We start from the raw sequence: 8346 nt of genomic DNA on the forward strand, positions 1-8346 counted from the left end.
TTGACCTAAAGTTTGGGGTTTTTTAGGGAATTCACCCTGAAAAAAGGTTTTTTTAGGGAATTCACCCTGAAAAAAAGAAAACAGCGCAATGTTGCAACGGGATGCACAGTCAGCCAAGAATAACGTGCAAATGTTACTTGGCAATCCTAACCGAATCCAATTCCACCAATTGCTTTGTTAGTTTGAGCAATAGATGTGCAAGTGTTTATATTGTGTTGGCTACTCACGGCAAGGAACAAGGACCAAGAGACAAAGGGAATAATATGGCTTTTATTGAGTGAGAAATGGTTACCAGGTTAGGCTATGGGACTAATTCTTAGGCTGAAGGGTGTAGCGATCTTTTAGTGGAGTCTCCGTCGGTTTCTTCAATTATAAGCATGAGCTCCTCAAGTCTATCAACGGAAAAAGTACCAAAAAAGTCTTAATTCTATTACATTGGTACCAATTTATTCATAAATATTTTAATTAGACGAATTTAATTTTAAACCTTTGTGTATTGATATAAATTGAGTTCATCCAGTTAATTTTGGCCGAAAATCGCTTATGTGGATGTCAACCTTTATATGCATGATCAACGCTAACATGGACATAGTTTAATAATATTATGAAATTTTTTGTAATTTATTTGATTTTTTTTCTTTTTTCTTTTCATTTGTTCTTTACTCTCTCTTATTTTTCTGAGGGCCTGTTAGGGCCGTTGGCCAACCCTCACTAGCCGCGGGCAAGGATACTTGAGACGAGCACAGATTGTGAAAACTCGACTCTAGTGTAAGGGGATGCAAAAAGCTACTTCAAATCCAAAGGCACTTCAATCTCCGCCAAAACTTACACGCCATTGCCATCTTCTTTTCTAGCTTCAACTTCACCTGGGCAAAGAATCGTAATGGATCTGGAATAATCCTTAAGAACAAATTAATCAAGTGAGGACCAAATTAGGGGGATTAAATGTCACCAATGGGTATGAGGAGGTGGGTGATGCGTGAAGTTACAATCTTGCGAAGTGGGAGTGCATCGGAAGATCTTTATGTTGGGACTAACTGTGCAACCTCAATGGGGGGTGAATAGGTTGCTTAAATGGTTTTAAAAACTTTTGCGGAAAATAGCATGTAATAAGTAAATATCAAGTTCCACCAGATGTATGAGAAGCAATGATCCGCTTGTGCACTAGAAATGATAAATAGGAGAATAAGCAGTTGCACACAGGAATATATAATGGTTCGGCTTTGATACCAAGCCTACATCCACTGTCGCCACTAATAGCCACAAATTAGGCTAGATTGCAATAGTAGATTGTTGACCAAGTTACACTCAGCGTACACCACTTCTATCAATTGATAGATCATACTATTAAGAGTTGGATGCAACGATTACTTGGTACACTTGATCTTTCAACACAATCAAAGCAGCAAGTGCTGTGGACAAACATGAGCTTTTTGCTCAGTACACAGTAAGTAGCAGATTTCTAGAATTTGTAAGCACTACTTCTATTGGCTTCAAAGACCTTCTCTTTTTATAAGAATCTTCATTATAGTCGTTGATGATGTCCTGGAGAGGCGAGATAGCCGTTAGAGTCCATTAGTACTACTGTCTTCGGAACTGACTGCCCATACAGCATTTTCCTAAACTTCTGCAGACTTTCCTGAAACAACTTCTACTGTTATTCTGTAGCTGCGGCTCTGACATACTGTCAGACGACCTGTTCTTCTATCTTTCGGATCTTCTGCTGTGTAAGTCTAGTCAACAACGGCTACAATAGTGAGATAACGGTCATAGTAACTGATCTCTTACTTAAACATTACCATTTATTTGGTCTCTTCAGCTTTAATGGAATATTGTCATTTAGTTAATCTTTGTGATCGATGGTACTGTTTATATGAACTTTTAAGGACAGTCTTGTGATCTTTTCTTCAACAAATTACACTATGAGTATCACTCGGTCCTTTGAATACATCTGCACTTAAACAATGTAGATATTATACTAAAGATAGTTTGGGTATCATCAAAATTCATTTGGAGATGTTTCTCCAACACTTTCTGGTGTGGTGGAGAGGAATTGTTGCTCATAGTGTGGTTGTTGCAAAAAGGTTTAGGACTAAAGTGATTCAATTGAAAGATTTAGGATTGAATTGGTATCAATATAATAGATTTATGACTTTTTTTTTTACTTTTTCCGTACATCAACCAACATAGTACAAGTAGTATGGGACCTCAAGTACTGTTCTCAAGCACTTCAACGTGGACCCTTCTTTTATTACACATTTCAACTACTTCCCAAGTGAATTTTAGCCACTCATAACACCTACTGCATGCAAGACACACTACTAAATTTTTGTGGGATGTTCTAGAAAATGGGGCAACAAATCAACAAGCTAATAATACAAGAAAGGCTGAAGAAGCTCAGGCCATGATAGCAACTCCGGCGAAGGCAGCAGCTCAATGGCACGCACAATCCTTGATCTCGACATTGGCGATGGGCGACCTCGACCTCAACCTCAACGACAAACCAACAAGTACAAGGAAGAAGATAAAATAGAATCACAGGCAAGGCCGTCGAGGCCCTCGCCTAGCCTAGATCTGGTGAGGGCATCGGGTGAGGGCCATTACGCCCTCGCTGGCCACAGCGAGGACCTGAGAGCCCTTGTATAGTGGCCACTACGGGTCGGCTGGTAGCCATTGCCAACCTTAAAAAAAAAAAAAAAAGGTAAAGAACACAAAAAAAAAAAAGAAAAAATTGTAAAAAAAATAATAAAATATTTTTTAAAAATATCCACGTCAACGCCGTTTATCACGAAAGTATGATTAAGTCCTATAGAAACCCCACCCTTTCAACAAAGGATAAGTGCACCGGAAATCCTAAAATTTGTCAATTTAATCCGAAAATTTTTTAAAAGTGTAATTAAGTCATAAAACTTGCCACAAAAGTGCAATTGAGACCTAAAATTTTCAAAAAGTGCAATTAAGACCTATAACTTGTTAACATTTTCCATTTGTCAAGTTGAACGAAATTAATAGAAGGATTTGATTGCACCAACTTAATAAGTTTTATAACGTGATTGCACTTTTTGAAAGTCTTAAGACTCAATTGTACTTTTGTGATAAGTTTTAATACTTCCAACATATTTAGTATGAATATTACGAAAAATCTTAAACTGGTACACCTATGACAAATTTACCCCAAACTGATACACATGTTACAAATTTACTCTCAGTTAATTTCCATTAGATTTTACCATCAAAATACTGAGTTAAATGATACGTGACAGTTGACAAGTCTACCGGTTTGGGATTTTACTCTTATGTTTGTCATAAGTGTAACAGTTTATGATTTTTCGTGGTATTAATCTGATTTAACGAAAACAAACGGAGGGAAAATTTATCACAAATATACTAATTTGGGGTTTTTTTTGTCAAAAAAATTAGTTTGGACAAATTTATCAGTTTAGGATTTTTCGTGATATTAATCCATAGATTTAATAAACAAACAGTGAATGGATAAGGATGGGTCTGCCAAGAACCCCAGCAAGCTGCCGGAGCCAAAACGCATACCAAAAAGAGCAATAAGAAGCACAAGTGGATGCGAGAGCCAAGCAATCACCACGCCCGTTGAAGATGAAGACTTCTTGTTCGCCATGGAAATGAATGCCCTAATGGCACTTCCCTTGGTCTTGAAGGCCACCATCGAACTGGGGATCCTGGAAATAATGACCGAGTGTGGGCCTACGGCTCAGCTTTCGCCTGCTCAGATTGCCTCCTGTCTCTCCGCAAAGAACCCGCAAGCCCCCGAAACTCTGGACCGGATCCTCCGGCTACTCGTTAGCTATTCCATCGTCTCTTGCACTCTCGCCCAAGACACAGAAGGCAACCCTCTGAGACTCTACGGTTTTGGGACCCAAAAGCAAGCACTTCGTCAGAGCCCACGGCACTGCGACTTTTGCTGCCCCGTTGCTGCTTATGCTTACCGACAAGATCGTCACTGCGGGCTGGTTTTTGCTTCTTTCTTTCTTTATGCTGTATTTGTTGTAAATATGAATGGCTTCGAATCAAAGAGCAATCAAGTCGAACTTTGAGGCGTGATATCACTTTCCTTAACGATTTATTTGCCCCACAATTATTGCTAATGGTCACCGGCAAAAATCCTCCAGGATACAACAAAGTCTCAAAATGAGAATACTAGATAGCAATTCTAGTATTTCTCCAGGGTCTCTCTAGGAAACAAAAGAAATGATGACTGTAGTTTTCGAAAGAAGACTTGAAGAAATTGATCTCTCTTTTCTTTCTTGCCAAAAACTGACATATATAGAAATCGGTCTTAAAGAACATTGGCAACTCTTCACGAAAGGCTGCAAAGCTAACAAAGATATTCCTTCGGAAGAAGTTGCAAACTGAATAGATGCAACCCTTTGGAAAAGATTGAAAACTGAACAAGTATAATCTCCAAAAGTTGTCTCGGAAAGACACATGTAAAATTCGGAATAAAATAAATAAATAAATATATATAATTCCGAATTTTCATAATTTCGAAAATTACTTAATAAACAAAAAAAACAACCTTTCAAATAATAAAAATTAATAAGATAATCTTACGAAATAAAATAAAAATATAAAGGGATTAGTGCTAATTAAACCGCGGCCGCGCAAAGTGCTGAGTGCACCTAATAATGGCGCAATTATTCGCGCACCCGCACGCGGGTATTGTGTGGACTAGCACACACCCCATTGTCTTTACTCTAAAGAGCAAGAAGATATTCACAGTTATAAAGTGGCTCACTTTTTCAAAACTTTCCTATGTGGGACAAAGAAAAATGCACTATTTTGTTTGTTTTACAAACAAACAACCAACGGTATTGAATTGTCCATGTCCACCATCACATGCTCTATAACCATTCCTTTGGATATGCGGTGCATTCCTTGCAGGCACTGCTTAAAAGAAGAGATTATGGAAGGAGGAGACACCTTCAAACTTGCTAATGGACTGCATGTCTTTGAGTACACTAACAAAGATAAGAGATTCAATGAGATATTCAACAACACAATGCAAAGCCCGACCAACATGTACATGAGTAAAATCATCGAATCTTATCGAGGCTTCGACAATGTCAAGACCGTGGTCGATGTAGGTGGCGGTGTTGGTGCAAGCCTTAGGATTTTACTATCCAAGCACCCCCGCATTCATGGCATCAACGTTGATCTACCTCGTGGTCAGAGAGGCTCCTCCTTATCCTGGTAAAGTCTGTTTCTTTTTCCCATTTTGCTCCATCTTCTTTTTTAAGAGATATCTTTCATAGGGATGGGCTTTATTAAGGAAAGTTCGATTATGTCGCTAAATTAATCATATCATACCCTTTAACTCTTAACATTACAATCATTCGAGTGAATCGTTGCAAATGGAACTTGATTCGTAATATACAAAATCAGCTTTCGTGGAGAGATAGAGAATGAACTCTTTGGATAAAGCTGAGGCTTTTGAGGATGGATTGATTCTGTAATCTTTTGATTACAGGCATACTACATGTGGCAGGGGACACGACAAACTACATTCCTAAAGCGGACGTCATTCTCACGAAGGTTTCTCCATTCTTCAAAGTTCTCTTATTAGACGTCGAGTTCTTCGGATGAAAATATGATAATTTCTATGGATTGTCGTGTGCTATGGACCTAAAGTGAAAAACTAACGGATTAATAATGCCTACACAGCTCGGGAAAATTGTCCAAAAAGTCCTAAACTTATTGTACGGCAACCAATTCAGTCTTAAATCTCTCAATTGTCCTTATTTAGTCTTAAATATTTTGACAACTTGCTAATTTAGTCATAAGCATTTCATTTGTGTCAATTTAGCTCTAAATCGTTGGAAGATTTGCCAATTTAATCCTAAAACTTTTGACGATTTGTCAATTTAATCATTTCGATCAATTTTGACGGGAAATCACTGACGTGTCATGGCCGAATTTATTATTTTAGCAAAATAATGAGAGAGAATTTATTGTGATGTCTTATGTCTGAAGCAATTATGAGAGAGAATTTATTGTGAGTTTCTTTGCTGCTCCCAAATTTTATTTTATTTTTGAATAAATCCTAGCATGACACTTACCGAATAAATTTAATTTAAGATAATTCCGATTATCAAAATAACTATCGCGATATTATATCACTAGAAAAGAAAAGGTAACCTTAAGAATTGCCCTCACGATAATAATTTGTTGCACATCGAGTTCTAAAGATATGACAGCGAGACTTATACTCGTATGAAATTTCATAAAACATTATGCCCGAGAAGTGCCTGTTCATCCTCGAGTTCTCGTGTTTATCTTCACCGGGAAAAAAAAGTAATAAGATTCTTGATTTTTTTTTTCCTTTTTTGGCAACGAGGAGAGGAGACGGAGTGGGAAAAAAGCAATCGGGGGCGATTTGGAGGGATCGGCTTTTCATTAAACACTCGATTATGCTTTTTCACTAATTGCCTTTATTTTTTTTAAAGAATAGATAAAAGGGACATTTATTTCGTGATTACCATAGTTAATTTACTAAAACTTCACATTATCAATATTATAGCTTTGGCATAGCCGGATCTGGCGAGGGCTCAACCCTCGCGACCTGGACAAGGGTCGTGAAGCCCTCGACAGGCCTTGCCTGAGGTCGATCGTCAGCCATGGCTAAGTACTGGCCATAGCTAGGCTAAAGGGAAAGAAATGGGAAAAAAAAAGAAAGGAGAAAAAAAGGAAATAAAATGTAAATAAAATGCAAAAATTGACCATGTCATCGCCGATTGCGCCACGTAGGATGGCTAGTGGCCGGCCGGTGTCGACGCCAGCCATTTCTGACAAAAATTGGACGGAAGGAATATAATTGGCAAGTCGTCAAAAGATCGAGGATAAAATTGGCAAATCTTCAAAAGATTTAGAACTAAATTGACACAAATAAAAGGTTTAGAACTAAGTTGGCAAGTTGTCAAAAGATTTAAAACTAAGTTGTCAAAATATTTAAGACTAAATTGGCACAATTGAAAGGTGTAAGATTAAATTGGCCGTTGCACAATAGATTTTTAACTTTTTGGACAATTATCCCACGGCTCGTGTAACCTTTCTTTACACATCACTCATCCATCACTGTTGCAATGAATAGTTAACTACTTGCTAAAAATATAACTACTCATATACCATCGTTTTGTAGTGGATAATTCACGGTGCAGATGACAAGTTATGCGTGAAGCTACTCAAAAACTGCGGGGAGGCATTGCCAGAGAAGGGCAAGGTGGTGATCGTGGATGCGGTCCTTCCAGAGTATCCCGAGACAGACATCGTCACGAGGAACGCCTTCCTGGCGGACATGGCCGTGCTGAATATCACTCCCGGTGGAAAGGATCGGACAGAGAGAGAATTCGAGGTCCTAGCGCATGCATCCAGCTTCGATGCTCCGAAACTTGTGTGTCGAGCTTACAACATTTGGATGGCCGAGTTACACAAAAGGATGTGATCTCTTCTCATCACAGGCAAATGGCCCGGTTTCATCCTTTATACTGTCAACGGGTGCCTACACCCTTCCCTCGGAAGTTTGTGTATGCTCGTGTCGGCTTTGCAGACTTGAGTCGGGCCCCTTAACCTTGTGTGCCTTCATATGGAACTATTTAGTGTTGATGATAATATAATCTTTTAATTTTTCCTTTTTATATGGGGACAATTCAAAAGTCCCATTCTCACCTCTTATACGAAATATCGGGCAAAAAATCATTAATGTCATTACCCTTCTGTAGGATTCATCAACGAAAAACAACGCAGCGGAATATAGAACCCTAGACAGGATCCATGTGTATATTGAAACCGAGACAGAAGTTCGATACATACCTTTTGCGAATCGAACGTAAATTAACAAGCGATTGTGTCTGGATTAGCGCCCCAAGTGTTGCGTCTCTACCGGTATCCACACACGCGAACGTAATTCTCCAACGATCCAAGTGCTAGCTAAAGATCTTGAAGTTCTTTTCTTGATCGCCTTTTGTTTTTCGATACTCTGTCGAAAAACCCTAGACAGAGAACAATTCTCTATCTATTTATACAGCCTCATTATCCAGCGGAATTAAAAGAAGTGGGCTGAGCGATTTGGGCCCGCCAAATCGTCCACCTTCAATCGTACGTTTAATCGTTATCTCATAACGCGCACGACCGCGTAGATAAGTTGAATAGGAGAATAAATTAAAATCTACTTCTTATTTTAAGTAGATCCCGGCACACAGAAAATATTAACTCAATTGGCTTTTGTGTGCGACCCTGTAGGTTCACTAAACATTAGCAATGTGCTCAAAACCCTTTTTGACCCACAAGTCATAAGCGGTATCTAGCAAGACATTATGA

At 38.6% G+C, this 8346-nt stretch overlaps 1 pseudogene; it reads left to right on the forward strand.

The window, feature by feature from the left end:
• The first annotated feature begins 3488 nt into the window (after positions 1–3488).
• LOC115691194 (caffeic acid 3-O-methyltransferase-like) lies at positions 3489–7664 on the forward strand (annotated as a pseudogene).
• Positions 7665–8346: the final 682 nt, after the last annotated feature.

The sequence above is a fragment of the Syzygium oleosum genome, unplaced genomic scaffold (genome assembly GCF_021117445.2).
Source record: "Syzygium oleosum isolate NSW1041296 unplaced genomic scaffold, Sole_v2.1 Sole_v2.53, whole genome shotgun sequence".
NCBI classification, from domain to species: domain Eukaryota; kingdom Viridiplantae; phylum Streptophyta; class Magnoliopsida; order Myrtales; family Myrtaceae; genus Syzygium; species Syzygium oleosum.